Here is a 27,162-nt window from a genome sequence, read left to right on the forward strand (position 1 = left end):
CCGAGTTACTACCAGTTCTATAGAACCGGTCTGAAATGGGAGGAACCCACCTCTGAGCAAAATGTTTCTAAGGTCTTGCAACTATCTTCTGTATACAATTTTATAATTGCCACATAAATTCCTCTGGAGGAATCTTTAAAGTATCTACATTGGTTGTATCTTGGGTGGAGACCAGAAAATGGAAGCTAGGCAGTTTCTATAGTTCTGGTAGGCAATAGGCAGTAGACAGTTTATATAGTTCTAGTATCACTTAGCAAACTGGAGGAGTGGGAAAGAGAAAATGACATTGGCCAGATTTCAAAGAGCTAAAAGAAGCCCCTGAAAGTTTTAATACTACAAAAAAGATGGATAACTATTTATTTATTTATTTATTTATTTATTTATTTATTTGTTTGTTTGTTTGTTTATTTAGTCATTCATTCATTCATTCATTCTTTCTTTCTTTCTTTCTTTCAAGTACATATTGTAGGGTACATAGATATAACACTGTTTATATACATGAGATGGGTACTAATGGATACTAATGGATACTAATAAGAGGAAATCATTAGGACAGAGAGGGTAGACCCTCCGGTGCACTTATGCACACCCCTTACTGCTTGGGAATCGGGTGAAGTCAACAGTGGATAGTCTAAAGGTAAAGTTTTGAGGGTTTGGTGATGAAACTAAAGTCAGGTAGTGAGTTCCAGGCATTAACTACTCAGTTGCTGAAGTTGTATTTTCTACAGCGGTTTTCTTTGAGTTTGTATCTGTTGTGTGCTTGTTTATTGTTGTGGTTGAAGCTGAAGTTGTTGACAGGAAGGACATTGTAGCAGATGATTTTATGAGCTATTCTTAGGTCATATCAAAGGTGACATAGTTCTAAGCTTTCTAAGCCTAGGATTTCAAGTCTGGTTGCGTAAAATATTATCTTTATGAGTAGGAGTGGAGGGCTCTTCTCGTGAAGTATCTCTGGGCACTTTCTAATGTATTTTTATCTGAAATGTGGTGTGGGCTGTATTCAAAGATTGGTCTGGATTTAAGGATTGTTCTGGCGAAAGTTTTGTATGCTTTGGTTAGTAGTGTGAGATTACAGGAGCAGAAGCTACGTAGGATTAGGTTAACAACTCTTGAAGCCTTTTTGGCGATGTTGTTGCAGTGGGCTTTGGCACTTAGGTCATTTGATATGAGTATTCCAAGGTCTTTTACGGAGTGAGGGTTGTCTGCAAGATCTTGTCTATTCAGCTTATATTTGGTGTTCTGATTCTTTTTTTGACTGTGTAGGACAGAGCATTTGTTGGTTGATATTTGGAGTTGCCAGATGTTTGACCATTCTGACACAAAGACAAGGTCCTTTTGGAGGGTAGCAGTGTTATTGGTGATAATTAGGATTGGTGTAAGAATTAATTAGATTGAGTTTCAGAAGCTCTGAATCAGGTGTGGCTTACCAATAATGTGTTGATAAAGGAAGTTCTCTTGCATCACAGTGAGTGTTTCAAATAATAAGTTAAATATGGAAGTACAAGATAACCACAAAGTAAATCAAATGACACAAGTACATCATATCCTACAATGTAGCACTTCAATCTTTTTTAATCCTGATTGTTCACCCTTAATACTATGCTGTCACTTACTTCCTGTGCAGCTATGACTACTATGTAAGAGCAGCAACACACTGAATATACATCAGACAGTACCAAAGCAATTCTGTATTTTTTATTTTTTGCTGCAATCTAGAGATGCTTGCATCCCAAGTATGGTAGCCTCAAATATGGTTATAGGCAACTTTTCTCATTTGCTTATCTGACAGAACATACTGAATAAGGAGTACCAATGTAAAACTCTGAATGACTTTTACATTGCAGAACTGATGGATGGATTTGTTTTTGCTACCATGTGTGAACTAGCCTCTGGAGGTTGATCATAACCAGTTTATAGACATTTTCTAGGTGTAGCTCGGAGAAAAAACAACCAAAAATGAGTGAAAGAATAATATTTAAACCTGAGTTATGCCTTCACAAAGAACATGATTTTTAGTTTTTGTAGAAGCTGCGGTTTTTTGTTTTGTTTTTTGGCCTTACTATGATTGTATCTGGAATAAAATATCTTGTGTAATCATATAAAGTTCAGTTGTACAAGCTTGAGATTATTTTGTCTTTGCTTTGAGTTCTCATTTCAAACTTGTATCCATTGATTTTTTTTGTCCTATATAATTTTCAAACAAGGATTCCTGGCAGAAGTTCACATATCAAACTAGAAGAAGAGCATGTAAAGGTATTTTTAATATTATGAATTAAATTGTTGAGGCCTGAAATGGTGCTATTATTTACTCTGCCCCTGCATTTATACCAACAGCATCATCACAGACCCCAACAAACTCAGAGACCAATACAGCTCTCCTTTTACAAAGCCCAAATATAATAGCTTCTGGTCACTTAATGTAGAAATAGAATTATAATATTTTTATATTTAATTTGTAAGCTTTTCTTCCTTAGTTTTGAGGAATATAGGCTTTAATCCAACCGATGCTGTGACTGAATTTATAGCATATGTGTCAGATCTTTTCTCCAGATAAATTTTCTAATGTAACCTTTTCATATATTAACCAGTTTTCTCCAACTCGTGAAAAATTATGGAAGGTGTCATGGAACTTACTGACAAGCCAATAGGTTAGGAAAGTCTTGACCTAGAAATTTTTTTGATTGGGCTATGAACCTGCAGCAATCATAGGCAACTTTTCAATAATTAGCAGCTGCAGCTGAGCTCCTGGGCATCTGGCAGGTTGTAGGTTCTATCCAGGAATAACACAGAAGAAATACGGCCATTTTTCAACACATTTGGGTGGAGTTGAAAACTCCCATGAAATAATATCCATCTGTTACTGCAAGAAAATTTTATTCCATAAAATTTAATATGCTTACAGCCTTTCTCTACCCTTTCCCTATAGCCTAGGTTCCCGGCTTGCTTCTAGATAGGGGTGTTTTGATCTAATCCAACTCCCTGCTCAAGCAAGAGATCCTACATTTTTTCTGTCAGATGGCAGTCCAGTCTCTTCTTGAGTGCTTCCAGTGATGAAGCTCACACAATTTCTGAAGGCAAGCTGCTTGATTGGTTGATTGTTCTCATTGTCAAAAAAATTCTTATTTCTAGATTAAATCTCTCCTTGATCAGTTTCCATCCATTATTCTGTGAGTGGTCTTCATGTGCTTTGGAAAAATAGATTGACCCCCTCCTCTCTGTGATAGTCCCTCAAATATTGGAAAATCGCTTTCATGTCTCCTCTGGTCCTTCTCTTCATTAGACCAGCCATGCCCAGTTTCTGCAACCGTTCTTCATATGTTTTAGCCTCCAGTGCCCTAATCATCTTTGTTGTTCTTCTCTGCACTCTTTGTAGAGTCTCAACATTTATAGCGTGATGACCAAAACTGGATGCCGTATTCCAGGTGTGGTTTTACTAAGGCTTTATTGTGTAAATAAAGGTATTCTTAGTAAGAATAAAGGCATTAGTACCTCAAACATTGACTCGAAATCACACAACTACCATTTTATTTTTATTTATTATTTATTTATTTATTTGTCAAAACGAGTACAAGACAATAGGTAGAGTATGAATATAAGCAAAGCAATGTAGGTATGGGTAAATTTGGACAATAGGACAGGGATGGTAGGTAAGGGACAGGGATGGTAGGTAAGGTTAAAGTTTTGGGGGGTTGGGAAAGAAACCACAGAGTCAGTTAGTGCATTCCAGGCATTGATCACTCTGTTGATCATTTTGTTGCTGAATTTTAACGATTTCATGATTTGGGAAGTCCAAACTGTGAAGCTGTTGGGGATCAGATCTGACCCAGAAACTGTGGGTTGCTTATTTCTGACCTAGAAACAATTTTTTTTCAGGAGGAAAAAAAGAGGCGGGGCACTCAAAGACAAAAGTCAATAGAATCAGCAACATGTACATTTTCAGAATAGCCCTCACATTTCTTGATGTTGTATGTTGATGCTCATCACCATATTCTGCTGCTAAGCATTCAAGTGTTTATAGCATCTTAAAAAGCAATGGGAAATTTTTCATCAAGAGCTGCTACCAGCCAAATGCTGAAGGAAGCAGAATAAGCTGGTTATAAAAAGAATCACTACATTTTTCTCCTGTCGTTTTAATGACAGCCAGTCCACAATTTACAATTACAATTGAGCCCAAAAATTATGCTGCTATGCAAGGCAGTTGTTAAGTAAGTTGTGCCTCATTTTACAACCTTCTTTGCCACAGTTATTAAGTGAATCACTGCAGCTAAGGGAATTACACAGTCATTAAGTGAAGCCATTGACTTTCAATCCTGGACTAGATGACCTCCAAGGTCCCTTCCAACTCTAATAATAATAATAATAATAATAATAATAATAATAATAATAATTTATTGGACTTGTATGCCGCCCCTCTCCGAAGACTCGGGGCGGCTCACAACAATAAAACAAAAAAGCAGTAAAACAAATCCAATATTAAAAAAACATATATAAAACCCCAGCAATTAAAACCATACAGCACATACATACCAAACATAAAATATAAAAGCCTGGGGGAGGATGTCTTAGTTCCCCCATGCCTGGTGATATAGGTGGGTCTTAAGTAATTTGTGAAAGACAAGGAGGGTGGGGGCTGTTCTAATCTCTGAGGGGACTTGATTCCAGAGGGCCGGGGCTGCCACAGAGAAGGCTCTTCCCCTGGGGTCCGCCAAACAACATTGTTTGGTTGACTGGACCTGGAGAAGGCCAGCTCTGTGGGACCTTATCAGCCGCTGGGATTCGTGCGGTAGAAGGTGGTTCCGGAGGTATTCTGGTCCACTGCCATGTAGGGCTTTAAAGGTCATTACCAACACTTTGAATTGTGACCGGAAACTGATCGGCAGCCAATGTAGGTCACGGATAATCTAATAATCTAATCTAATCTAATCTGTTTGTCCGAGCCAGCTGGGAAAGTTACAAATGGGACTCACATGATCTCAGCATAGTGCAATTATCATAAATACATGCTAGTTGCTAAGTGCCCAACGTTTTGATCATGCAACCATGGAGATGTTGCAACTGTTGTGTGAAAAACAGTAATAAATTATTATAAATTTGGTGTTATAAATTTGAATGGTTATGAAACAAATGGTTGTAAATGGAGAACTATCTCTACTCGGCAAAGGAACCATTTTTCTTATTCTTCCATAGTACTTTGCAACAGTCCATTATGAATTGCCTTGTGGGTCTTCTCACCTGATCATTGTAGAATATTGTAGCGTAGTGTAGCATAGAACAGAACAGAATATAATAACAGAGTTGGAAGGGACCTTGGAGGTTCTCTAGTCCAGTATTTCCCAACCTTGGCAACTTGAAGGTATCTGGACTTCAACTCCCAGAATTCCTCAGCCAGCATTCGCTGGCTGGGGAATTCTGGGAGTTGAAGTCCAAATATCTTCAAGTTGCCAAGGTTGGGAAACACTGCTCTAGTCTAACCCCCTGCTTAGGCAGGAAACCCTACACCACCTTATACAAATGTTATCCAACTGAAATAGATTTCCATGCACTTATGAAAGCTCTTAATCCCTATTTGCAAAGCTGCATACTGACCTCTGCCATTTGGAATATGAATTAGGCACAGTGCCTTCTGCTTTTCCATTCCTGTTTATTTCATTCCAGTCTTCAATTAAGGCAACCAGCTTGTCAGGGTAGGGAATGTCTTTGTTACCAAATGAATCTGCAGGTGCTAAAGTAATTGAATGTCTTATAACTTATAATTAGGTCAAACCTGACTAACACCTTCGTGACAATTGTTTGCTGATGCTCTTAAAACAAGACAGAGAATCTTATTTCCAGACATGCATTTTAATTTCTCCTCCCCCCCACTCCCCATCCTGTTCTGTATCATCTCTTGGAGACTGCAGTGCCTATTACAAAATATTTCTTTCTGTGCTAGTTCCAAGTCAAGCGGGTATTAACAGATGAGCATATTTGATGGGTCAATGCTGTATATCAATTAGGAATTCTTTTATTACAGGTATTGCAGTTGATATTCAATTCAATTCAATTCAATTTATTAGATTTGTATGCCGCCCCTCTCCGAAGACTGGAGGCGGCTCTATTAATTGTATGAAGTATTAATTAAATGTAACAACACAAGAGCACACAACAGATTTAAACTTAATATTAACCGCTCCAAACTTGACTGTAAAAAATATGACTTCAGTAACCGAGTTGTCGAAGCGTGGAACTCATTACCGGACTCCATAATGTCATCCCCATCTATTCTTTCATTGATATGTTCTATCACTATATCTTCTTTTCTATTCTTTCTTAGATATATTTTACTATGAGTATCTCCTCCATAACCTTCATCATGTATTTTACTATGTGTATATAGATATATACCCACTAAACCCCTCATTGTGTATTGGACTAACGAACGAACGAACGAACGAACGAACGAACTAACTAACTAACTAACTAACTAACTAACTAACTAACTAACTAACTAACTACTGTAAATAAATAAATAAATAAATAAATAAATAAAAGTATTAAAATATTAGGAGAGCCAGTTTGGTCTATAATGGTTAAGGCATCAGGCTAAAAAATGGGAGACTGAGTTCTAATTCTTCCGGGACTGCCTTCTGCCGCACGAATCCCAGCAACCGATTAGGTCCCACAGAGTTGGTCTTCTCTGGATCCCGTCGACTAAACAATGTCATCTGGCGGGGCTCAGGGGAAGAGACTTCTCTGTGGCGGCCCCGGCCCTCTGGAACCAACTCCCCCCGGAGATTAGGACCGCCCCCACCCTCCTTGCCTTTCGTAAACTTCTGAAAACTCATCTATGTCGCCAGGCAGGGGAAAATTAATATACCCCTTAGCTATTATAATTTATGTATGGTATATTTGAGCTCTATGATTATTTTATAAGGGTTTTTAAATTGTTTTTTAACTATTAGATTTGTATATTGTATATTGTCTTGTTGTGAACCACTCCAAGTCCTCAGAGAGGCGCGGCATACAAATCTAATTTTTATTATTATTATTATTATTATTATTATTGTTGTTGTTGTTGTTATTATTATTATTATTATTATTATTATTATTATTATTATTATTTCTGCCTTAACACTGAAAGCCAGCTGGATGACCTTGGAATGACCTTGTCTTAGGCCAGCCCACCTCAACAGTGTTGTTGTGGGGGAAATAGGAGGAAAAAGCTATTCTGGATATGTTCACTGCGTTGAGTTATTTGTTAAAAAAAAACACAATGGGATACAAATAAATATTTTTTTAAGAACATAGTTTTTTATTGTAGAATAATATTTAATATTTATTTTTTAAAAAAAACCAAAGAAATAAATAATTTATGACCATAAGCTGCTGTGGCTTAGAGGTGAAGCTCTTGCCTCACAGTCAGAAGGTTGTGAATTCGATCCTAGGTAGAGGCAGATGTAGCTTCTCCTGCTTGGGCAGGCGGTTGGACTAGATGATGTGCAAGGTCCTTTCCAACTCTGTTAATCTGTTAAAATATACAATTGAAATGGAATTAGAACTCTTTATATTTTAATCCAATATTGTTCTCATTTGTCACGACCATCTCAGGCCTGAGAAAGGTGCAAGATGTAGAACAAGAAGATGGCCTTTAGGAGCTCCCTTACTCATGGATCCAGGCACTAACAAAGCATTGGAGTAACGTTTACCCTATTCATCTTTATGTCTGGTGCCCCAAAATCTCAATCTCTCAATTCTCAAGGGGATAATGGCTACCTTGTGGAGAAGCAATAAGATGAAATACACTGGTAGATGAGATTATAAGGCAGGCTCCTTGGGAGTAATACTCTCTTTGAGAATTGCTAATGGGAAAGGACTAATGAGTACCAGCCACAAGTCTTAGATAAGTTCTTTTTTCCTGGAACAATTTAAGAGCTTACATAGCTGGTTAGTCCAGTTGTTAGAAAACAGCTTTGACAATCTCCAAGATCAATGTGACTAAGTAACTATCATAAGTATTGCTTATGGGTGGTCGCTAGACTTATATGCTCCTTATGCCATGTGTTCAAGTAAATAAAACTACAGTATAAATTTATAAAAGTAAATGGGAACTATAGCCTTTCACTGTAACAGGGAATTAGATACTCCACTTAGTAGATGTCCTGCTCTGATTCTTGTAGAACTCAAATCTTGTTGAGACACTACTAGGCTTTGGGCTACATAAATGGGTATGTGTATACTTGAGTAGAGATTTTAGCTCAGAAAGTGAAAATTGTGAATCTTAATTTGATTCTGTGTGTCCTGAGCCCTTGGATAGAAAGAGGACAATAAAAAAGAACTAGTAAAATAAAAAATCACCCCTTAGTCTCACAGCGTTGTGCCTTGTACATAAAAATTGAGAGTTTACAGCATTTGCCTATTCCATTTGCAACTGTTTCAGATTTGTAATGTAATTTGAATCTAATTATTATTTTGCCTAGCAATTTGTATGAACTGACTTGTGCACTTCTGACTCAGTTGTCACAATTAATTTATTTCTATAATTTTGCACTGGAGATTATTATTGTACCAATTTCATCAGGAAAAAAATGAATATGTATGTTCTTCAAGTAAATTACAATGCACCTGATAAGAGCAAAACATGTTTCTAATTTCTTTTTGTTGGTAGCAAATAGATCTTGGATTCATTGAAAATAAGTCAGAGCCATGGTTCCCTCTAAGCTGAGCAGTGAGCAATCGCTCACTTAAAAATAATCATCAACTCAGAGTTTTCCAAACCTGCCCAGAAGCCGAGAGGGAAAGAGTGAGAGGGAAGGAAAGAGAGAGGAAGAGAGAGAAACAGATAGAAAAAAGAGAGGAAGGAAAAGAAAAAGAAAAAGAATGGGAGTAAGGAAGAGAGAAAGAAAATCAAAATCTAGTTTGAAACTAGCTCAACTATTTAAGTGGCATTTTGATATTGATAGAGTTGCCCTATTATGATCTCACTGTTATAGACACACAGTACAGTATTTTATTTTGAAATTCTCTGAGGCAAAACAGGGTGGGTTATTTGTTTGTTTGTTTATTTATTTATTTGTTTGTTTATTTATTTATTCTGTGCCGCCCAGTCCCAAAGGGACTGCCGCTCAGACAGTATACTTCCCCCCCCCCCAACAAAAAAATTAGAGGGAACACTGGCTCAGAGCACCAAGCAAAGTTGGAGACTAGATGAAACTCTTGGGTCCAGCAATTATTTCAAAAAGAGGAGCCATATCCATGCTTTCTTCAGGGAAGATTCATCCTTTACTCAAGGATGCATTCCCATATATCATCTTCTAGGCAGCCTTAATTGATCTGGTGAGACACCAATCTATAGGACAAATGGCCAGATTAGCAGTCTGAAATATGTTGTCCACCCGTTCAGGATTCCAAATAACAGGACAAGACAATGCCTCAGTTAACTCACATGGACTCATCCAATAGGGTTCTAACTCTGAGCAGATCTGAACAACTTTGTCTAATGGGTGATTAGAACATTCCTCACACAAACTTAGTATACATACCTGTGTCTTCTTCCTCCACAGCAAAGAGGGGGTCACATTAAATAAGGCCGTTGTTTTGCACCTACAGAGCAATAAGAAAAAGAAATACAAGCAGTCTCCAAAAACAAACAGCTTCAGAGACTCAATTACCACAAGTTCACTGACAATATTATTACTTAGTTTGTTAATGAAACATTTGTAAGAAATCAACCCATCTCAAAGAGCACCAAGAATCCCAGAGGTTAACCCTGCGTTACAACTATCCTCTTCTATAAGTATTGTTAAATAAATAAATTCAAGTAGCAAAAGCAGGTTTTACAACACACCTTTTGGCTAAATCTAAACATTTATTATCAAACACTAATGTTGACCATATGGCTTTTTAATTTCTTAGGCTCATTTATCCTCTTTTACAAAAATAGTAAATGTTTACTATTGAAGCTTTCATGAGGGTCACAAAATTTGATAGTAACTCAGAACAAAATAATATTTCAGGATTTCCCCCCCCCCTCCTTGTATTTAAACATTCAGATACACAAGCAAACAGTCTTCGTTCCACACTTACTTTGCTTCCCAAGTTACATTCCCTAACAGAGTTAACAAATTATTTAAGCTAGAATGACAACCCATCTTCTTCTTCCCATTTTAGATGAGCATAACCACTTGAATTTCCAAATTGAAGAGTAAGTGAAATTTTCCATCTACCTAGTTTCATATAAGTATCATACTTTCTACTTGAATATATATGAACCGAGAGCATAACTTTTTCTGTTTCTACAGTATATTCTACCTACTTCCTAATTCAGAGCTTGGGAAGAATTTATAGATGCTGATGGCATTTTTTCCTCTGTGATTCAGACTGTCAGCTGGCTTTTCTTTGGCTGGCAAATCTTTGATCTTCAATTCTCTTTAATCCCTGGAGATTATTTATGCAACAGAGACTTTGTCCCTGATGCATCTTCTGCTGTAGGGGCTTCAGGATATCTTATCTGGATATGCCATGTAACTAACAAGTCTTCAGCAATGTGGATAGTTTTTTTTTTTGCATAAGTCTATCTTGTCCACCAGTTGTGGCCCTACCTTGACCAGGAGATGCTCCGCATAGTCACTCATGCCCTTATCACCTCTCATCTTGACTCCTGCAATGCGCTCTACATGGGGCTACCATTGAAAAGCATTCAGAGACTTCAGCTGGTGCAAAATGCAGCAACGCATGCAATAACAGGTGTACCAAAGTATGTCTGTATTACTCCAACCTTACGTGAGTTGCATTGGTTGCCAGTCAGTCTCCAAATGAATTCAAAGTGTTGGTTATTACCTTTCAAGCCCTAAATGGCTCAGGGCCAGACTATTTATGGGACCACCTCCTCCCTCACACTTCGCTTCAGCCAGTAAGGGCCCACAGAGTTGGCCTTCTCCAGGTCCCATCCACCAAATAATGTTGGTTGGTAGTACTCAGCAAAGACTTCTCTGTGACGGCTCCAACCCTTTGGAATCAACTGCCCCCAGAGATTCGCACCCTACCAGTCTTCCGGAAAGCCGTTAAGACCTGGCTTTTCCGGCAAGCCTTGAATTAGGATTGATTGCAAGTATGTGTTCTGTCTGGGTTCCCCCAGACCTCAACACCAACTGGAAAAAACAGCCAGACACGCTGGTAAAAGCAAAAGTACTTTATTGCTTGAAAAATAAACACAGAGAAAAACCTGTTCTTCCCAACAGGCAGACTAGGAGACTTTACAGCAGAGTCCTGATGTCCAGACAATACAGCAAACTTCTTGCTGGCACACCCACCACTGTAGAGCATAAGACCCCCACCTTTTCCCCCCAAGGTTTCTGTATTCAAAGTCACAAACCAGAATTCCAAGACGCCAAAGATCACAGCCAGGTCCCAGGACTCCCAAAGATAATACTCCACAAGCCAGGAAGGGTGGGTCTGCCTTTTAGCCTTTCCAGAGAGCACCACACCCAAACCCAGCTGTTGCCTCTTTAGTGCTGAAAGTACCTGGCTAATTGGTCCCTTCTTTGTGTTGCTCTTCTCTGTCGCAGATCGATTATTGCTTGTGCATTTTCCTCTAAGGAATCCAGGCTGCTTGCTGGGGAGAGCTCCCTCTCGGGGGCCTCTGGCTGTTCCCCCTCTTCCTCAGCCTGGGATTCCTCCTCCTCGTCTGCCTGCACCTGCTGTTCCTCATCCTCCCCCTCTGAGCAGGAAACCGACAGAAGATCAGCCGTTCCCTGAGGGGCCTCGGACGGAATCACAACAGTATGTATGGGGTTTTTTTAATTATATTTTTTTTATTGCACTGTTGATTTTATTATTATATTATTATATTTTATTATTACATTTTTACTGCTTTTTTATTGCTGTTGTATTTATGATTGCTGTTAGTTGCTCTGAGCCCATTTTGGAGTGAGCAGTATATAAATACAATCAATCAATCAATCAGTCAATTTAAACCTCTTCCAACCCAAATTGAGTGTACCAGTCCATTTTTTTCTTGATTCAACCATAAAGTTTGAAAGCTAGAGCTCTCTCTAAATACCAGTATATTGTATTTATGTACTTATTTTATTTATTTATTTAGTTTCCATCCCAACTCAATCAAGTGACTCTGGATGGCTTATTTTACAATGTAAAAGACATCAAAACCATAAAAACATCCACAAAATAAATAAACAGCAGCAATAAGGATTAATCAACTGATTGTAAAGCCAAGTAACAGAGCCCTCACAAGCCCTTCCTTGGCTTGGGTACATAGTCACATTTTTTTAAAGCTTTGCAAAAAGCCAGTTTCTCTTTCTTGTGTTTTATGATTTCTCCACCAGTGCCAACCCAATAATCCTTCTTCATTCTAAGGGAACATTTCCTTATGGAAAATTAAACTATCCCAAATCCCAGATTTTCCTATCAGCCAGGTAGCATTCCTTGGAATTTATTCATTTGTTCTGCAACTCGTAGGACATCATTCCTTTACTCTGAGAAAGAAAAGGTACTCAAAAGATATCAATCTGCTCAAAGCTTTTCAGTCTATGCTTGAATAATCACCCATCTCCTCCCGCCCACCTCTTCCCACTTAGGACTATAACTTGTTGCTTGTATCCTTACCATTTATATTAATATTGATTGTTTCTTGATTGCTTATTTGTGCCCTATGACAACCATCAAGTGTTGTACCTCATGATTCTTGACAAATGTATCTTTTCTTTCATATACTGTACACTGAGAGCATATGCCTCAAAGACAAATTTCTTGTGTGTCCAATCACACTTAGCCAATAAAGAATTCTATTCTATTCTATTCCACTCCATTGCAGTGGAAGTGATGTGCCGGTGCCTGGAGGCTGTTGGGGCCTGGATGGGTGTCAACAAACTCAAACTCAATCCAGACAAGACGGAGTGGCTGTGGGTCTTGCCTCCCAAGGACAATTCTATCTGTCCATCCATTACCCTGGGGGGGGGAATTATTGACCCCCTCAGAGAGGGTCCACAACTTGGGCGTCCTCCTCATTCCACAGCTCACATTAGAGAAACATCTTTCAGCTGTGGCGAGGGGGGCGTTTGCCCAGGTTCGCCTGGTGCGCCAGTTGCGGCCCTACTTGGATCGGGAGTCATTGCTCACAGTCACTCATGCCCTCATCACCTCGAGGCTCGACTACTGGAATGCTCTCTACATGGGGCTACCTTTGAAAAGTGTTCGGAAACTTCAGATCGTGCAGAATGCAGCTGCGAGAGCAATTATGGGCTGCTCTAAGTATGCCCATATCACTCCAACACTCCGCAGTCTGCATTGGTTGCCGATCAGTTTCCGGTCACAATTCAAAGTGTTGGTTATGACCTATAAAGCCCTTCATGGCACTGGACCAGAATATCTCCGGGACCGCCTTCTGCCGCACGAATCCCAGCGACCGGTTCGGTCCCACAGAGTTGGCCTTCTCCGGGTCCCGTCGACTAAACAATGTCGTCTGGCGGGACCCAGGGGAAGAGCCTTTTCTGTGGGGGCTCCGACCCTCTGGAACCAGCTCCCCCCTGAGATTAGGATTGCCCCCACCCTCCTTGCCTTTCGCAAACTCCTTAAAACCCACCTCTGCCGTCAGGCATGGGGGAACTGAAATATCTCCCCCTTGCCCATGTTGTTTTGGTGTTAGGTTGACTGTATGCGTGTTTTTAATATTCTGGGGTTGTTTTTTATGAATTTTTTAGTTTAAAAATTGTAATTGGATTGCTGGGTATTGGATTTGTTATTATGTATTGTTTTTACCTTGTTGTGAGCCGCCCCGAGTTTGCGGACAGGGGCGGCATATAAATCCAATAAATCTAATCTAATCTAATCCATTGCATTCCATTCTATTCTATTTTAAAACTGTGAACCCGGACTTTCCACAGTCAAACCCAAAGGTTTATCCCTTGAGCTATATTATAATTTTAAGTCAAGAACATACGGAATTGTGTAAGTTATTTGATTTTCAATGTGCTGTGCCTTAGTTTAACTTCTAGTGAAAGTAGGATAACCTTTTCACAGTGTTGGTCTCCAACCTCTACTGGTTGTCATGTTATCATAACACTCTACTGAAGTTAGTTATTCAAATCCTGGAATCTCTCTTTCCTTATAGATTTCTGTTTGCCAAATCACTGAAAAAAACCAGTGTATACTAATACATGATTAAAGCAAGGTTGATAATCATGTAGACTTCAAATCATGTTAGCTATATGCATATTGCCACCCCCACCCCCCCAGTGGTGGTTAAATCGTTGAACACCAACTGAATACAGTTCAGATTTAATTCTTTCTTAAATTTACCATGAAAATATGTCATACTTACAACTTAATCTTTACAATTATACTGTACAGAGTCCTATCATAATTCCCGCATATGATACAGTTTATTCTTTAAACTCTTAATGCACAGTTGACATTTTGCCTTAATTAATGAAGGCTTTCTTACATAAATCTGTGAACAGAGGACAAAATGTAACTACCAGATCTTTGCTAACAGAAAAAAAGAAACCTGTACTGCTTGTTTGCTTGCTCTTTAACTGTGGGCTAAACATGTTTATTTTTTCACTCCTCTTCAGTACTTGATTATTATGAAGCGGATATGAGAAATTATTGTCAATCTTTCTCCCTAACTTCAAAATGCAACTGCATTAGCAGATGGAGTATTGCTATACAATGATAATGTATTATTTACCTATTTAATGTCTGCTTAATTCAGTTATTTGTGGCACAACAATGGGATCCTGACCGAGTTCATTGATTCAGATCACTTTGCTTCTGACAGGTAAGTGTTGTGAGATCCAAAGACATTACTCAAGCCTGGTTACTACTAGGGCTTCATTGACCCCAAATCTTGTGTGTTCTGATCTTCACCCAGTCCTTGATGCTCTCACTACTTTGCTATGCATTGTGTGAGCTTTACAAATGACATAGCCATCTGACTTAAAAATGTATAAAGTACTCAGGTTCTGTTTTACTTGAAATGAGGAAGTTTCATTTTCCAAAATGGCAGAACTCATCTGCAGTATATGACAGTCTTAAAGTGGGGGGTGGGTGGGTTATCACTTTAGTAAATCCTATATGATATACTTGATGAAGAGTTCTGAATTTGTAGTCTACTGTGTACATCCCACCATCTGACCTATTAAAAAATAGATGGATTAACCTGTAATTAGGAAATCAATAAGACTTTCTGATACTCTATAAACATCAGTGATAGCTAACCTTTTTCCTCTCAGGTGCTGAAAGAGTGTGTGTGTGTGCTATCGTGCATGTGTGAGTGCCCACACCCATAATTCAATGCCTGGGGAGGGTGAAAACAGCATCCCCTGCCCCCAGAGACCCTCTGGAGGCCAGAAGCATAGTGTGGCCAGACATCCCGCTTTCAGCAAGACAGTCATGCTTTTTCATCACTTGTCCCGCATCCCGCGCCCTTTGAAAAATGTCCCACTTTTTTCCCTCCCAACCAGCCCCCTTGGGAATAGGTTGGTTGGGGGATTCCGAGCTCTCCACAGCTGCCTCCCCCTCCCTGCCCAAACCCTGTTTGGCCGGAAGTCTCTGCGCTTACTTCCGGCCAGCTGTGCAGGGTCTTTGCTTGCCTGTTTCCCCTGCCCCGCCTCCTCTCCAGCCTTCGCCTCCACCCAGGCACCATCAGGGCAGGGAAGCTGGGCGGCTCCTGTGCTGCAGACATCTCGTCCGTCAGCCTTTGAACCCAAAGAAGGAGCGGAAACCCTGCCCTCTCTCTCCAGGTGAAGCTGCTCCTGGGCCGGAGCACCTACTGAGCCCCAGGAAAGGGGCTGGGTTCGTGTGGGGGGAGGAAGGAGGGGAGAAGAGGAAGGAAGGGAGAGAAAGAGAGGGAGGGAAGGAAGGAGGGAGAGACAGAGAAAAAAGAAACAGGAAGAGAAAGAAAGAGAGAAAGCCTTCTCTATGGCAGCCCCGGCCCTCTGGAATCAACTCCCCCCAGAGATTAAGACTGCCCCCACCCTCCTTGCCTTTCGAAAGCTCCTGAAGACCCACCTATGTCACCAGGCATGGGGAAACTGATATACCCCTAGCTACTATGGTTTTATGTATGGCCTGTTAGGTTGTGTGATTGTTTTTTTTATAATATGGGTTTTAAATTGCTTTTTTAGCATTAGATTTGTACATTGTGTATTGTTGTGAGCCAGAGAGGGACGACATACAAATCTAATAAATAATAATAATTATTATTATTATTATTACAGTATTATTATTATTATTATTATTATTATTATTATTATTATTATTATTATTATTATCTTTATTTCAAAGCCAGGTCACCAAAATACATCAGCTCAGAAGCCTGGAAGAAATAGAAGTCTGAAGGAAACGGACTCTTCTGCTGTCCAAATTAAAGTAGTAGTAGTAGTAGTAGTAGTAGTAGTAGTAGTAGTAATAATAATAATAATAATAATAATAATAATAATAATAATGTATTAGATTTGTATGCCGCCCTTCTCCGAAGACTTGGAGAACCATGCCAGGAACAAGAATGGAGGAGGTTTGACTATACCAGCCTTAAGGTGTCCTAAAATAGGACAGGGGTCAACCCCATCCTTGGGGATCAACTGCTGAAGGAATGATGATTGAATTTATCAGATTACATCCATGATAAAAAATGCACAGAAATAAGACAGAAACACTGCTTTAATATTGATACAGCTAAGGTCCATTTAAAGCTGGTTCAGACTGGGTAGCAGAGGAAGGCAATGTCATGGGGACATACAAGGGAAAAAATGTTGTCAGGACACAGTCGATAAAAAGAAAAGCACATAAATTTATTAGATGACAGTAGTCTGATTGCATCTTGTACTTAGATGACAGTAGTTTAATTGCATTTCAGCTAGGCAAAGTACGACTGCTTTCAAACCAGCCTTCTATTCCAGAAGAAAATCAAGCGTTCATTCTGAGATTCCAGATTCACAAATTGTAAAGGCAGTTGTTAATAGCAACTTCCTACTGCACCCGCCAGTTAATGATCCTCCATATGTAGGATAACAACTCCCATATTCCTGACTCTGAAACTATTCTGTCTGATTTAGGCAAGTTGGAAATCTCCAAGAAATTCCATATATTATCCATCCTTATGGTATTGCTAGATCCTGATTATAGAATGAGTTTCTCTTTTCATAAGGGCTATTGCTTAACCTGTGACATAGGCACCAAAATGCAACAGGAAGTCTTAACATCAGGTGCAAATACTGAAACGAAAACTAATCATTTTGTTTGAAAGCTACTCTGGTCAACAATTCAACTTTTTCTAGCCCTTCATCATTCTGTCTAACATACCATTAGTTTATTATCAACATAGCCTTTCCATTTCCCTCTGCATAATGGATCTTTCAGACTTCAGTGCTCTGAAGAAAAAGCACATAATGATTCTGCAAATACAGTAATAGTCTTAATTTGGCTGTTAGGCAAATGTTCTGCATCTGGTCTAAATAAGACTATAAATGGAGCCATTAAGACATATGAGAGTAAGTGTTTGTGTCTTAGCCAGGACCAGAGCACGGTATCAGTCTCTCTTCAAAGGATGCTGATCTTTGAACAGGACAATAGCATTCAGAGTTCAAGTCACTTCAACTGTTCCAACTGAATCTTTTTCAACCACACTTAAATAATTTTGTGAGTAGTAGCAAATACCGTACATACCGTATTTTTCAGAGCATAAGACGCACCGGAGTATAAGATGTACCTTAGTTTTTGGAGAGGAAAATAGGGGAAAGAATCTGTTTACCAGATTATTAGCCAGCAAATTATTTTATCCCCTGGTTAAGGTTTTTAAAAAAACTTTATTCAGAGAGAGTAACAATGAAAGAGCTTGTAAGCCAGTAAGAGCTGGGAACATCATTATCACCTGGAAAGAAACATTTGGAGCAAGTTAGAGCAATGAAAAAAAACCTGGAAAGTCTTAGGGCCTGGAAAACATTCTTTGCAGAGAGTAACAATGAAAGAGCTTGCAAGCCGGTAAGAGCTGGGAACATCGTTAGCACCTGGTTAAGGCTGGAAAGAAACTTATTCGGAGCAAGTTAGAGCAAAAAAACCCTGCAAAGACTTAGAGCTTGGAAAACATTTTTTGCAGAGAGAAACAATGAAAAAGCCTGCAAGGTAAGAGCTGTGAAGGTTATTAGTAGCTAGCTAGGGGGGGGGGGAAGCTATATTCAGAGTATAAGACGCACCCAAATTATCAGTCTCTTTTAGAGAGGGGAAAGGTGCGTCTTATACTCCGAAAAAAGTGGTAATCTCAATTTCCTTGCAACCAAGAGGAAAAAGGGAGATTATTCCAAACATGTGTTTTCTTAATTTTTTTACTTGTTTTCCTTCTATTCCTTATGATCTATTCTACACTGTGGTGTTTTTTCATCAATTGAAGATCAAGAATAAGCTCAGCAGATATTTTAATAAATAACTTTTCAAAGTCAGACTTGAGTGTAAAGAAGTTGGTCTCCTTACAAATTCAAAGAAGAACAAGTTCAAAATGGTAAAGAATTAAAGGTAAAGGTACCCCTGGCACATAGGTGCTAGTCATTCCCGATTCTAGGGGGCAGTACTCATCTCCATTTCAAAGCCGAAGAGCCAGCACTGTCCGAAGACATTTCCATGGTTATGTGGCCAGCATGACTAAACGCCAAAGGTACATGGAACGCTGTTACCTTCCCATCAAAGGTGGTCCCTATTTTTCTACTTGCATTTTTACATGCTTTCAAACTGCTAGGTTGGCAGAAGCTGGAACAAGTAACGGGAGCTCACTCCATTATGCAACACTAAGGATTTGAATCGCCAAACTGCTTACCTTTCTGATCAACAAGCTCAGTCTTAGCCATTGAGCCACCGCGTCTCCATGAAAGAATTACAATATCCAAATTTATAACTTATTCAGTTCTTGATGCTTGGATATATACTGCTCAAAAAAATAAAGGGAACACTCAAATAACACATCCTAGATCTCAATGAATGAAATATTCTCATTGAATATTTCATTTGCACAACTATTCCATTTGCACAACAGCATGTGAACTTGACTATCAATCAGTGTTGCTTCCTAAGTGAACAGTTTGATTTCACAGAAATTTGATTTACTTGAAGTTATTTATTTATTTATTTATTAGATTTGTATGCCGCCCTTCCCCATAGACTTTTATGTATTCCCTTTATTTTTTTTTACCAGTGTAATACCAATATAGTAGCAACAATAATAAAACCACTATTTTATTGCAATGTTTCTTCTCACTGCTGTTATTTTTACCCATTGAAAGATATTTGTTAAATTTATTTGCCACCTAACTTGCTATGGAGCTTCTGTAGATGGCTTATAATAATAAAATATTGAGGATTATTTTAAAAAAAGTGTAAGACATGTAGCAATTCTCTAAATGGATTGTTCTCTTGTTAGGGGTAAAAGTGCATGTGCATCCCATTGGTGATCCCATCAGCCAGTGGTGGGCTACTGCCGGTCTGGATAGGTTCAGACAAACTGGTAGTTCCAACCAGTGGCTGGGCCCGCCCACCCGCCCTGGTGCTATCCCATCCTATTTATTGCCAGGTTTCTGATACTCTCTTCTCTCGCATGCACTCACATTTTCAGTTTCGGGCAAACCAATTGTTACAGTATGTAACACCCATCTCTGCTATCAGCCACATCCCCCACTCTTACCATAGATCAGAAGATATCCAAAGAGTTACTGGGAAATGTCAGAAAGTAAATTTGAACAACAATAACAATTATGAAATGGCTGAATTATAATTTAAAGGATGTCCACCTGCTAATGTGGCCATAGGAAAGTTCAGTGTTACAAAGATTTTAACACTATTGGTACACTGAATTTAAGAACCCAGAACCAAGGCAAATTTGATGTCAGAGTAGAAATATCATAAGTGAATATTGTTTTTCTAGAAATTAGTCAACTCGCCTGGACAAAGTCAATTCACATCAGAGCAGCATCAGATCTTCTAATGCAAAAAAGAAAAACATTGAGAAATTCAGTAGCCATTATTATTAGCAAAAAGGATATGAAAATTAATGCAGGTGAAATGATGGACTGTCAAGGCTACAATTTTCCCTCTTGTATGTCTGCATGCAGGATCATCAGCAAGAGTGAACAAAGAAAATTGCTCTCTTTGAACCATAACATCAAAAGTCTACAAGAAGAACAGATCACTCACTAAAACAAATTATTATTATCTTTTCATCCAAGGTTATTAGGATTATACAAACCACTTCTTTTAACAGTAACGTAATAAGACATGTTTCAACATCTAGAGCAGTGATGGCACATGGAGCCATATCTGCTGGCACACGAGCTGTTACCCTAGCTGAGCTCCAATGTGCATGTGTGTACTGGCCAGCAGATTTTTGGCTCACACAGAGGCTCTGGGAGGGCATTTTTGGCTTCCACAGAGCTTCCGAGGTGGATGGGAAAAGGCGTTTTTACCCTCCTTTGGCTCCAGGGAAGCCTTTGGAAGCTGGGGAGGGCAAAACGCGAGCCTATTAGGCCCATTAGAAGTTGGGAAACAGGCCATTTCCAGCATCCAGAGGGCCTCTGGGGGGCTGGATAAAATGTTTTCGGCCTCCCCAGGCATTGAATTATGGATGTGGGCACTCGCACATGCGTGATAGTGTGCGATCACGCTATTTTGTCACCCAAGGGGAAAAAAAGGTTCTCCATCACTGGTCTAGAGAGATTATCTGACAAATATTCTACAGTGGAGTTCCAGAGACATAATATCCTCTTACTTTTTTCAAGCTGTGACCGAAGAAAACAAGAAAAACAAACAAGTCAATTTATTCCTCAGCTAGCTCCCATCTCTCATCTCTCAAGCAATATAAAACAACTCAGAAAGAATATAAAGAAATAAGAGCTACTTCAGACACATCCTGACCTAGCTTCTTTAATGTTTGGAAAAGAGACGATGACAACCAGCTGCACTGCAGATACTCAGTGATGGATACACCATTGAAAGACCTAAAAGCCATGGTTAGGGACAAATCATCATGGAGAAATTCTGTTATGTGGTTGTTAAGAGTCAACAACAACTTCATGGCACCAATCAATCAACAGATATGGAGACAGATGCACATATACCTTCTTTACTGAAGTTATGGCTTACCACAATTATCCAGCATGGGTTGGTTGATACATATTTTCAAATTCCACTAGCCAAAATTAGCCAACCACTTTAGAGCAGAGGTGTCAAACTCAATGCCTGGGGGTGGGGGGTGGGTGGAACCAGCCCACAGGGTGGTTAGATCTGGCCCAGGGGGTTGCACTGGAAACACCGGCCCACGGTGCTTCTGCCAGCAAAAGCTGCATGCGGTCCCTCTGAGCTCCTTTTTCGCTTGCAGAGGGTTGCAGGAGATTGTCACAGCTGAAAACAGTGCGGGAGCCAGTTTTCACTGGCAAAGCACTCGGGCCACCACAGGTGCCCCTGACCTGAGTGACATCGAACTGGCCATGCTTACCCCAACCCCCCAAAGTCAAACAGAACCCTGATGCGGCTCTCAATGAAATGAAGTTTAACACCACTGGTTTAGAGGACTAGAACCATACCCATACTAAGGACTAGAACCATACCCATACTAATATTGGAGCCAATTTGGTCCAGTTTAATATGCTATTTGATTTTATTTTATTTGATGTTTATGCCGCCCTTCTCCTTAGACTCAGGGCGGCTTACAACATGTTAGCAATAGCCCTTTTTAACAGAGCCAGCATATTGCCCCCACAATCCGGATCCTCATTTTACCCACCTCGGAAGGATGGAAGGCTGAGTCAACCTTGAGCCGGTGATGAGATCTGAACCGCAGATCTACAGTCAGCTTCAGTGGCCTGCAGTACAGCACTCTACCTGCTGCGCCATCCCGGCTCTTCCTGGTATGTGATGTTTTGCATACAAAAAGAAAAACACACTCCTGTGATCTTTGACTTTTCAGCCTGCTGTCAAACATCAGTCATAATACTAATTACTGTTTTGAACAAAATGCAGGTTGTATTACATGAATGGCTATTTTATATGTGAAATTATGACTGAAATATTTCTGCACCTATATTGCTTCTCACTGTCAGGAAGTTTTTCCTTAGTTGCTTCTCTTTTTGTTCAGTTTCCATCCTTTGCTTCTTATTTTGCTTTCTGGTGCTTTGGAAAATGTGTTGCTCCACCCCCCACTTCTTTGTGGCATTCCCTTAAAAGCCTGTTGCCAATCACCCCCTTGGGCAAAGGACTCTGTATGCCGCTCCGAGTCTTCGGAGAGGGGCGGTATACAAATCTAATAAATGATGATGATGATGATGATAATGATAATAATAACAACAACAACAACAACACTCTTGGGCAGAGCCATTTCCTCCTTTCACTGGTCCATTATCTGCATAGATAATAAAGTTGAAAAATGGTGAACAGATTTTTAAGGACTATAGATCCATTGAGGATGATGTGACAAGGAATGGCTAGGAGGGGAGGGGAGGGGCCAGGCAAGGCACTCCTTGACATGGGTGACATTGAGTTGGCCATGCCCACCCAGTCACATGACCAGGAAGCCATGTCCACCCAGTCACATGACCAGGAAGCCATGTCCACCCAGTCACATGACCAGGAATCTACACATGCCCAGTCACATGGCCATCAAGCCATACCCACAAAATAAGCGCCCACAGAACCAGTAATAAAAAAATTTAGTACTCACCACTGCCATGGAGTTGAAACATTAACTTTGCAATCAGTGCCTGCAGTGCATTTATAATATTCAACTCTCTCTGTCAGGTGTGCAGCAGTCAGTATGTTTTGTCTTGTGTCTGATCCATTTTTTTTCCTTTACTCTTCCTCAGATAAAAACTATTTTTCCTTGAGCTGCTTTTCTGTTCCAATCAAGTGCCTCAAAAAATGCTAAACTCAGTTCTGTGACCTTAATTAGCTGATCAGCAACCTCTCTCCAGTTGGCACCTACTGCCTGAAATTGACAAGACTCTAATCAGTTTCTTAGTAAAGGCTTTTGTTTACCTTTTAAGTCACTGAAGCTCATAAGTGCAGTAGGCAAGCAGTTGGTGTTAATGTGTATTCCTTTTGGTGTGTATTTCCCATTGTGTGACTGCTTATTCTCTTGCATTTCCTTCCTCTCCAGTGAATGTAAATATAAACATCAATTCTTTTCTTGATCATTATCCCAGTGCTGGAATGAGCACTCCAAAGGACAGGGGAATGGAGAAAAAAGGCAATAAGATTTGCTTTTTTAAAAATCCAGCTTCCCAAGTTCAGTTCCATAAATCTTCTATGCTGCTTGAGCTCACCTGGCTTTGGTGTCATACCCTTTTGAGGTTGTAAAATAGGGGTGCCCAACCTGGGCCACCTTAAGACTTGTGAATTTCAGTTCATGGCTGGTTGGGGATTTCTAGGAATTGAAGTGAAGCAGTGGAATGCTGTTTAATTTCAGTAAGGCATTTGATAAAGTAGACCATAACCTACCTACTAGATAAAGTTGAAAAATGTAGGTTAGACAGCAATACCACAGATGGATTCAAAACTGGCTAACCAACTGCACTCAACACATAGTGCTCAACGGAATTGCATCAACATGGAGGTACTCCCTTAAGGCTCAATGTTAGGCCCAGTACTCTTCAATATCTTCATCAATGACTTGGACAAAGGGATAGATGGGAAACTCATCAAATTTGCAGATAACACCAAACTGGCAGGAATAGCCAACTCTCCAGAAAATAGGCTCAAGATACAGAAGGATCTTGACAGACTTGAACATTGGGTGCTTTCAAACAAAATGGAATTCAATGGTGAAAAAGTAAGGTTCTACATTTAGGCAACAAAAACTAAATACACGGGTATAGTATATGTGGTACCTTGTTCAACAGTAGTAACTGTGAGAGGGATCTTGGAATCCTAGTGGATAACCATTTAAATATGAGCCAGCAGCGTGCAGCAGCTGTCAAAAAAGCAACACAGTTCTAGGCTGCATTAATACCACTACGGTATATAATACCTTGGTAAGGCCACACTTGGAATACTGCATTCAGTTTTGGTCACCACAATGTAAAAAGGATGTTGATGTCTAGGAAAAGTGCAGAAAGGAGAAGCAAAAATGATTAGGGGAGTGGAGGCTAAAACTTATGAAGAACAGTTGCAGGAACTGGGTATGTCTAGTTTAATAAAAAAAGGACTAGGGGAGACATGATAGCAGTGTTTCAATATCTCAGGGATTGCCACAAAGAAGAGGGAGTCGGACTATTCTCCAAAGTACCTGTGGGTAGGACAAGAAGCTATGGGTGGAAACTAATTTAGGAGAGAAACAACTTGGAACTAAGGAGAAAATTCCAGACAGTTAGAACCATTGATCAGTGGAACAGCTTGCCCCCAGAAGTTGTGAATGCTCCAACACTGGAAGTTTTTAAGAAGATGTTAGATAGCCATTTGTCTGAAGTAGTATAGGGTCTCCTGCCCAAGCAGGGAGTTGGACTGGAAGACCTTCAAGGTCCCTTCTAACTCTGTTGTTGTTATTATTATTATAAGTCCACAAGTCTTAAGGTGACCTGTAAAGCAAGAAAAAGCTGAATTAAAATTGTATGCAAAGTCATGTGATTTCCACCTAGCAAACAGTTATCAATTGTGTCACTAGTCCCAATTGCAGTTGTTAAACCAGAGGTACTTGTCCATCAATATTCTTCTAACTAAATTTGAGGGAAATGCAATGATTGCAAAGAACATTAGAATAATTGTAACTTTTTCAGCTTGTAACTTATGTCAACTGTCATTTTCATATCATGGAAAACTTCATGAAGACTAAAGGAAATATTCATAAAATTGATTCTTACTTTAAAAAATTCCCCTACACTTCAAGTTTAGATTGAGTTAAATATCCCTTTGATAGATAAATGCAAACATATATAATCACTTATAATGTCTGACTCTGTAAGCTTTGACAAAGCACTGATTCAAATCTTTTAAATTTCAATTAATGTATTACTGGTACTATTTCATTTATTACTTTATCCTGTATAATTAGTGACTTTTAAATGCACAGCCACACTGATGTCTAGACTACCAGACTCAGACATTGTGGTTGGAAGCTTACACGTACTTATCTGAGAGTAAAACTGAAATCAATCGAAGCATGTGTATGAATTCTTATTTACATCACATCTCACACCTCACAGTGACATCTACAGCAATGTACATTAATATTGATTGTTACTAGAATTTATTCCATATAGTTCCACTCCAAAATATGCTACGTATTTTACTCTAAATAATACTGTATATAAAATTCATTCTCTAAGGTGGAGCTTGGCTTAGTTGCTTGCAACATCTAACAATCACTGTTTGCCAAAAACTTTACAAATGGTCTTTTGTCTGTATCTGATCTCTAATCTACATATATAAAAGCCAAATATTACTCATGCATCATTGTGAAATCTCCAGAACCATAAAGCCTACAAACTTGGAATTTGGTATGTTCCTTTTGGCTTCTAGGTGCTCACTAAGAAAGGATTTTTCAAAATGACCATCAGATCATTAGCATTTCTTATATTATTATTAATAACACGATCTGATGCTAAGGTGTTAGACATTCTACTCCCCCTCCCCACCTGAAAGGAACTCTGTTCCAACTGCCAGTTGGGTATCGGCATGGCCAGAGTATGACTCATCCAGCCTGCGGGTTTAGACATTCTACTCCCCTTCATCACCTGAAAATAATTCTGTTCCAACTGTCAGTTGCCTTATAGGAAGGAGGGAGGGATGAAGTGGAATGAGAGGGAGGAATCAAGGGAGGGAGGGGGAAGGAAGGAAGGAAAAGAGAGGGAGGGACAGAGTGTGAGAGAAAGGGAAAGGGAAGGAAGGGGAAAGAGGGAGGGATGGAAGGAGAGGGAAGGAAGGAGGAAAAGAGAGAGGGAGGGAAGGAAGGAGAGGGAAAGAGGTTTGGAGGAAGGGAGAAGAAAGGGAGGGAGGAAGGGAAGAAAGGAATGAAAATATAAGGCAACTGGCAGTGAGATTTCGCCCATTCTTGGCATTTTTTTTGCTACCGCACACATGCGGAAGAAAACATATCAGTGAAAATTGCCAAAATCTCATTCACACACACATCCTCATGCGAGATTTGGTTTCTGGCGCATGTGCAGAATCTGAATCCGAGCGTTCCGGTAGCACCGGTGAAGAGGACCCCCCGCGTGGTATGGATGTTTATTAAAGATGGTGATTTTTTTTAAAAAAAAAACACTTTTTTTTTTAAAAAAAAAGAGAGAGATTGAAATTTTAGAAAGGCCAGCTGGTTCTTTCCATGGAAGACAATAAGGCAGTAATTGTATTTCTTTAACATTGTTAGATATAGGAACATGTATATGAATGCATGCATGCATTCTGTGAAGTATATTTATGATTTCAGTTTGGTTGAAATGTTTTATGCCTTCCATTCATCATCTCACCAGTACAGGTCATTATCTGCTAAATATGAATTTAACGAGATCTGCACTTGAATATGGTTTTTTTCCCTTAAATGGTAAAACATATCAATATTGGGAAACAGAAAAAAAATCTCATAATGTACAGGCTTTCAAAATAAACATATTACACAACTAACCATTGCACCAGCTACCCAATATAAATGGGAAAGTATATACAGTACAAATTTTTTTGGGTAGCTTCCTTAATAGATTGTGGATATGCTGAAGCCATATTGTGTCTCGATTACAATAAAATATTATGTTTTATTTTGCATTGGTCATATTCCACCTCAATTTTATCCAGTTCTGGGCAACAGCCTTCAGGGAAAATGTAACAGGTTCACGGAGGGATATTGAGGAGGAATAGGTGACTAAAAACTTAATTGCATTAAGAAAGATTGAAGGGATTACTTCTGGCGTGTTCACAGTAGCCAAATCTTGCACAGGCACGGATCACCAATCTCACCCATACCGGGTGCAACCTACTACTGATCCATAGATATACCATAATATCAAAACATACATAATTATACATTTCTGTCCAAAATACCATAAACAAATATCCTAAATTTGTACCTTTTATACTTTTATCTCCCATCTGTTTTCATTTCATATTTCATACTACTCCCCTCCATTTCTTCTCTCTATCTTCTTTCTCCTTCTCTCCCATTTTCCTATTTCCCTAGTCTCCCTTCTTCCTCTACTTCTTTTT

General features: G+C 39.4%; 1 long non-coding RNA gene across 2 annotated transcripts in view; it reads right to left on the minus strand.

Moving 5' to 3' along the window:
• Nucleotides 1-7,356: 7,356 nt before the first annotated feature.
• LOC139174570 (uncharacterized) overlaps nt 7,357-27,162 on the minus strand; it is a 33,470-nt gene continuing 13,664 nt past the window's right edge. The window contains exons 2-4 of one of the 2 annotated variants that reach the window (XR_011560388.1): nt 22,691-22,954; nt 9,519-9,579; nt 7,357-7,504 (exon numbers count right to left, since the gene is read on the minus strand). This is a non-coding gene — a long non-coding RNA (uncharacterized lncRNA). The remainder of the gene's footprint in view (nt 7,505-9,518; nt 9,580-22,690; nt 22,955-27,162) is intronic. The other variant, XR_011560382.1, reaches the window with a different exon arrangement.

The sequence above is a fragment of the Erythrolamprus reginae genome, chromosome 1, assembly GCF_031021105.1.
Source record: "Erythrolamprus reginae isolate rEryReg1 chromosome 1, rEryReg1.hap1, whole genome shotgun sequence".
Taxonomy (NCBI): Eukaryota; Metazoa; Chordata; class Lepidosauria; order Squamata; family Dipsadidae; genus Erythrolamprus; species Erythrolamprus reginae.